Source organism: Erinaceus europaeus, chromosome 1 (assembly GCF_950295315.1).
Source record: "Erinaceus europaeus chromosome 1, mEriEur2.1, whole genome shotgun sequence".
In the NCBI taxonomy this organism is placed as follows: domain Eukaryota; kingdom Metazoa; phylum Chordata; class Mammalia; order Eulipotyphla; family Erinaceidae; genus Erinaceus; species Erinaceus europaeus.
The window spans coordinates 162,967,894-162,974,091 of record NC_080162.1 but is presented as its reverse complement, the minus strand read 5'-3'; the positions used below and the strand labels follow the sequence as shown (position 1 = coordinate 162,974,091).

General features: G+C 38.6%; 1 long non-coding RNA gene across 2 annotated transcripts; it reads right to left on the bottom strand.

The window, feature by feature from the left end:
• Positions 1–1,249: 1,249 nt before the first annotated feature.
• LOC132542040 (uncharacterized) lies at positions 1,250–5,032 on the bottom strand. 2 transcript variants are annotated; one of them, XR_009553176.1, is made up of 3 exons: positions 4,912–5,032; positions 3,696–3,810; positions 1,250–1,594 (listed from the first exon to the last, which is right to left on the bottom strand). It is a non-coding gene; the product is annotated as an uncharacterized LOC132542040 (long non-coding RNA). The 2 variants fall into 2 exon arrangements; XR_009553177.1 differs by lacking the exon at positions 1,250–1,594 and adding an exon at positions 2,328–2,431.
• Positions 5,033–6,198: the final 1,166 nt, after the last annotated feature.

Here is a 6,198-nt window from a genome sequence, read left to right as displayed (position 1 = left end):
CCACCAGGGCTGGTTTTGGTGAGACCTCTCTTGGTTTGCAGATGTTTGGGAAACATCTTGCTATGTCCTTATTGTTATATTCTCACATGGTCTTTCCTCTATGCAAATATGGAAAGGTCTGCACATTTTGTATAGCCTAGAAGTACAGTTTTGTTACATTTATTTAATCTGTATTATTTCTTTATGAAACACATATTTTTTCTCTTTATGACTCATTTCAGTAAGCATACTACTCTCTGGATCTGTCCATGTTGTCTTGAATGACAGGATTTCATTTGTGTTTTATAACTAAGTGGTATTATATCCCATATACTCCATTATATATTCTATCACACACACATACACACCTGAACCTGGGCTGGGGAGACAACGCAAGATATTCATACTGGATCTTAGATCATAGGTTCGAACCCCAGCATTTCTATAAGCCAGTGCTGAGCAGTGCTGTGGTCTTTCTCTGTATATTTCTATCTCTCTCACTAAGATCAAATAACCTGTTTTATAAATAAAATAGATTTGGGACACAGGTAGTGAATCACTCAGTTGAGCACACTCATTACCACATGGAAGGATTGGGATTAGAACCCCTGCTCCCCACCTGCAGGGGAATGCTTTACACATGGTGAAGCTGGTCTGCATTTATCTATCTTTCTCTCTCCTTCTCTATCACCCTCTATCCTCTCAATTTCTCTCTGTTTTATCCAATAAAAACAGGAAGGAAAAAAATGGCCACTGGGAGCAGTGGATTTATAGTGCCTGCACTGAGCCCAAGTGATAACACCAGTGAAAGTAAAATAATAATAGTAGCAATAATAATACTAGTAAATATGAAATAAAATATATTTTAAAATATTGTAAAATCTTCCTTCCACCTTCTGCACTCCATGGTGACCCTGAGTCCATACTCCCAAGGTGTTAAAGAATAGGAAAGCTTTCAGGGGAAGGGATAGAATATGGAGCTCTCGTGGTGGGAATTGTGTGGAGTTGTACCCCTCTTATCCTATGGTCTTGTCAGTGTTTCCATTTTATAAATAAATAAATTCAAAAAAATATTTAAAAAATAAACAAAAAGCCTCTTAAAAATACACACACACACAAAAAAAAATACTTTCTTTTTTTCTTGTAAGAATGCTAGTCCTACTAGATTAAAATCTTCTCCTTAAGTATGTTTAACCTTCATTATCTCTCTCAAGATCTTATGTCCAAAATAAATTACACTGGATATTATGGTTTGGATGTTTTAGTTTGGTGGTTGTGGTGGGGGCACCAGTCTGTCCATTACACTGAGCCATCAATAAGGTCATAGCTTCATTTTCTTTCTTCTTGGGAGTTGTCTTAAATTCTAAAGTTTAAATTTCAGTTGGAAATTTCAAATTAAGTAGAGGTCCAGTTCCATTTTGAGGTTATAGTAGCAAATTTTGTGTTCTTTTTAACTCATGATAAAGAGGGTCTAGTAAAGGAAGTGGAGTAAGTCATATGAATTTGTCATGGAGAATGTAGCCTATGGGTTAGACTTGTGTTAATTAAGATCCTAGCCCAAAGTGTGACGAGTTGATGAGAAGGTTTTTCTTTGAAACTGGATTTACATTTCTACCTGTGAAAATAAAGACAGAGGTCAGGGAAATAGTGCAGCTGATAGGACACAGAATTTACATGCCAACCACTACTGGTGTGAACCTTGAGAACTCATATCCAGAATGGTACTCTAGCTCCTTTCTCTCTAATCTCTCCTCACCCCACTACCCACCACCACCTTCATCCACATATTCTCTCCCCAAGGGAACTCTCTAATTCATAAGAAGTAAAATATTTTTAAAAAGAGAAAATACAGGGAACTTATAAGGGGAAATGGAAGAGTTATAAAGGAGATTAGGGGCATGAAACCCTGTAGTGATTGGGGCAATGCCTTGGTGGGGTAAGACATACTGACACTTACCTTGGGGAAATGTAAAAATGTACCCCTAAGATAACAAGTCTCTCAAATCAACATTTCTTTGAACATTCTGAAGTTGGAGGGAAAAAGAGAAAATACAAACCAAAAATAAGAATACTTAAAATAAGGTGACTGCAATCTACAAAGTAGGGTCATAAAGGTTGAGAAAACTTAGCAGGCAACTGGAGCCTGAGTGTGTTGGGTTGATGGAGAAAAGATTTAGAAGGCTTTAAGGTTAACTAGGCTGGAGAAAAATGTCTCAAAACTACCAGTCATTTATCTGTAATGTATTGGGGGGGGGGTCCATGTTGTGTTGATTCAGCTGTCCTGGGAAGGTTAGAAAGGAACTTTCCTTCCTCCCTGAGTTCACAAACCTAAATGTGCTGTTCGAATGATTTAAAGCTCTTCCTTCTTCTCTGCCTTGAGCATGACTGGCATGTAACAAGTCTTGTTGATGCGCTGGAATTTTGTCTTGATTAGAAAATTACACACAGGTAGCTGAGAAAAAAAAAAAAACTGTCTTGAAAACACATAGAACAGTGACTTTCTCTTCCAGGGTACATTTGACAGGTATGGAAAAACATCTAGCTTAATGATTTACATTTTTTGGGGGGTGGGGGTGTGGGGACAGGGGCAGGGTACCAAGAACAGGGTGAATCACACTGAAATCTAAAGGTCAGGGGTGCTGTTGAGCATCCTAAAACACACAGCATGCCCCCCACCCCCACACCTCCCAGCAAAGGGTTAGTCAACAATGTCAAACTAAGAGACTCTGATACAGATCTTAAGATAAAAGGCTGTGGATCAGAACAGTCATCTGAATTATCTCCCTTACCTGTGTCCACAGTTAGGTTCACTCATCTATAAAATGATTATGCAAATATACTCTTAGTTTGAAATGTTAACTGAAGGGCCCAGTGGTGGCACTTGCAGTAGAATGTATGTGTTACAGTGTGTCATGAGCCAGGTTAAAGTCCCCATTCCCCTTCTGAAAGGGGGAAGCTTCAGGAGAAGTGAAGTATCTCTATTTCTCTCTCCCTATCCTTTGTTCTCTCTGTCTCTATCCAGTACATTAATAACTTTTTTAAATTAAAAGTTAACTGAGATAATTAATTCAAGTGCTACTTTTTAACTAAGTGTAGATGAGGTATAGAGGCCTCTAAATACTGATCACGCAGACACACACTCAGAAAGCATTAACTAGAGAAAGGAAACCATTGTGAGATAGTTCTTATTTATTTATTAGATTTTATTTGATAGAGACAGAAAGAAATTGAGAGGGAAGGGGGAATGTGTGTGTGTGTGTGTGTGTGTGTGTGTGTGTGTGTATGTGTGTGTGTGTGTGTGTGTTGTGGGCAGGGGTGAAAAAGTGTGTTAGATTGGGAAATCACTAGATTATCCTGTCCCAAAACTATCTTGTGATGGATGGAAAAGTGACCATAAACTAGGGAAATTCCAGTCACACCTCCTGAGAGGCCCTGGGCTTTAGGTATATAGGAAAAGGCTGAGAGTACAAGATAGTTCAGATGACACCAAAAACAGAGGGAGGACCTATGAGGGAGCTCTGTAGGAAGAGGCAGGAATAGAGAGTTCTGAGAGATTGTGAGAGTTCCAGAAATGTGGGAAGACTAGAATAAGCTGTGTTGGAATTCTCATTTTTATTTTAAACCTATGACCATGTAAATATATTGATCTACCCCAATGAAAAAATAACTTCTACCTCTTCTATTAAAATAACTGGGGACTTGGAGAGATAACTCACCTTGTAGAGTATGTCTTGCCATTCATACTGCCCAGGTCATTGCTTGGCACCACAAGGAAAGTGTCATGTCACCATGAGGAAGTTCCATTATTATGGTGTTTCTCTGTTCATCTAGCTATCGATTTGAGTGAAAAAGCCCAAAATTAGTGAAGTTGTATGTGCATGAAGCCTTAGTTCCTCAACAGTGTGAAAACAAACAAACAAAAAAGCTAGACAGTTGTTCAATACAGACTCTGCTGCAGTTAACATATTTGCCTAGAAGTTTTTCTCTACCTCACATAGCTGTCCACTACTCTTTGTACTATTTGCCTGCCTCTTTCATCTCTATGGATATGACAGCACAACGGTTTGGACTAGAGCATCAAGCTGATTGCTTATCTGCTGTGGGTCATAGATTTGTTGCTGTCTGTTTGTGGAGTAATAGCCAACACTGATTGAAACAGAAAGGGAATTGCAATTGTTTTAAAAACACTACTCTTGAGAACATCTGAAATTTCTGAAAAATATTAGGACACTGGGATGAGTATTGAAATGATCAAAAAGTTGGAAAGTTCCTGATGTTAATTTTCTTATTAGTGTGGTTATACAATGACTAGCTTTTAAAAATATTTCAATGATTTAATTAATTAATTTTATATAGAGGCAGAGAGAGGGGGAGAGTGAAAGATACCATAACACTGAAGCTTTGTTTAATATGGAGGGGGCCGGAGCTCCAACCTGAGTTGCACACATGGCAAACAGCACACTATTCAAGAGGTATTTCACCCACAATAAGTAACTTTTAAAAGTGACATCAAATCTAGATTAACAAAAATATCATAAAAAACCACTATTTTTTCAGAGTATTCTCTCCCTTTTTGCACCTCTGATTTCTTTCTGCTTCCCACTCCCACGCCCCAGCTCTCTCAGAAGTAAGGACCTTGAAAGGAAACAGAGCTCAACTCCAAATCTACTATGGTCAAAGGCTCTGGTAACCAACCCTCCAGCCTCCTCCTCCCCCCACCTCCAGTTTCTTTAAAGTGGAACAGGCTCTCAATAAAGGGGAAAAACTCAAATGCTGGAGAAGCCTTTTTATAAACAAGTCATTTAAACTTCAGAGACAATTAGCCCCCTGCCACCACCACCACCACCACCACCACCACCCTCTTTTTTTTTTTAAACTTCTGCATTTCATAGCCTCAGCTTTCCAGATAATTTACTTCTGACATTCTCAGACCTGCTGGGCTGTCCTGGTAGAGTTCTGCCTTCACATGTATGGCTGCCTGGAGACATGGAGCTGCTCGGGCCAGCCTACTGAAGTATACATAAGCTTTTGGCACCACGTATCTGCAGTATCATGGACGGTCAAGGAGGCGCCTGCTATAAAAATACACAGTGAAACACAACTGAAGGACTGCTCTTTCTCAAAGAGGAGCGTAATACATTCCTTCTGTTCAGGCTCATTTTCCATCCTTTCACATTCTTTGTGAACAAGAGTTATAAAACAACCCTGATGCAGGCCAATTATTTTTACTTTGAAGGCCATTAATCAAGATTGACTAAGAAAATGAAGACAGCGAAGCAAAATTTCATATGTGACTCGAACAAGATTAAAATAAAAACAGATGGGATGGACAGAGACACTAAGCATTTTTTTTTTAATTTTTGGACTTGTGTAATAAATGTCTTTTACAAATTACAGCACTCTTATTTTTTTACAGTAAATCAAATCAGGCCATAATGCACAAGTGGTCTCATTGCTGAAATGTCAAAAATAGAACCTGCCTTGTACTTGTAGAGTAATTCTTCAAATCTAAACCAGCAGTGCAGACTAACAGTCCATAAACCATCTACCTGTGTGCAATCAGAACTGTACCTGATGGATATGTTTTTCATGGCCTCAACACAAACCACACAGCGAATTCACAGAACTCTCACCATGACATGATTAGTTTTGAATCAGACTCATCAAGTAGTACACTGCCTTAAACCTTAAGGAAAGTTACTTTCAAGACCTTATAAGCATCCAGATTCTTAGTCATGGTCATGACTGGGGAAGTTACAAATTCTAAATATTTGAAAACTTTAAAAATGGTATGTCTGTCTATCTATCTATCTATCTATCTATCTATCTATCTATCTATCTATCTATCATCTATCTAATCTACCTACCTACCTACCATCTCTATCTCTCTGTGTGTCACTGGGGCTTCATCACTTTCTCAGAAAGATAGAGGCAGAGGTAGAGATAAAGAGAAAAAGACACCACAGTGCCAAAATTTCCATCAGTTTGGTTGGGCACTGGACTTTAACAAGGGACTGGCCCATGAAAATGCAAGCACACTACCTCTTTGGGATCTGATATTACTAACAGCATCATTACCTAGGTCTCAAAACTAATATGTTTTGAGATGCATGTTTTATGATCAGAACAGCAATGGATATGTATTAACAAACAAAAAATTGGGGTAAGGGGAGACAGTATAATGGTACTGCATAAAATGCTTTTACCTGAGGCTCCAAG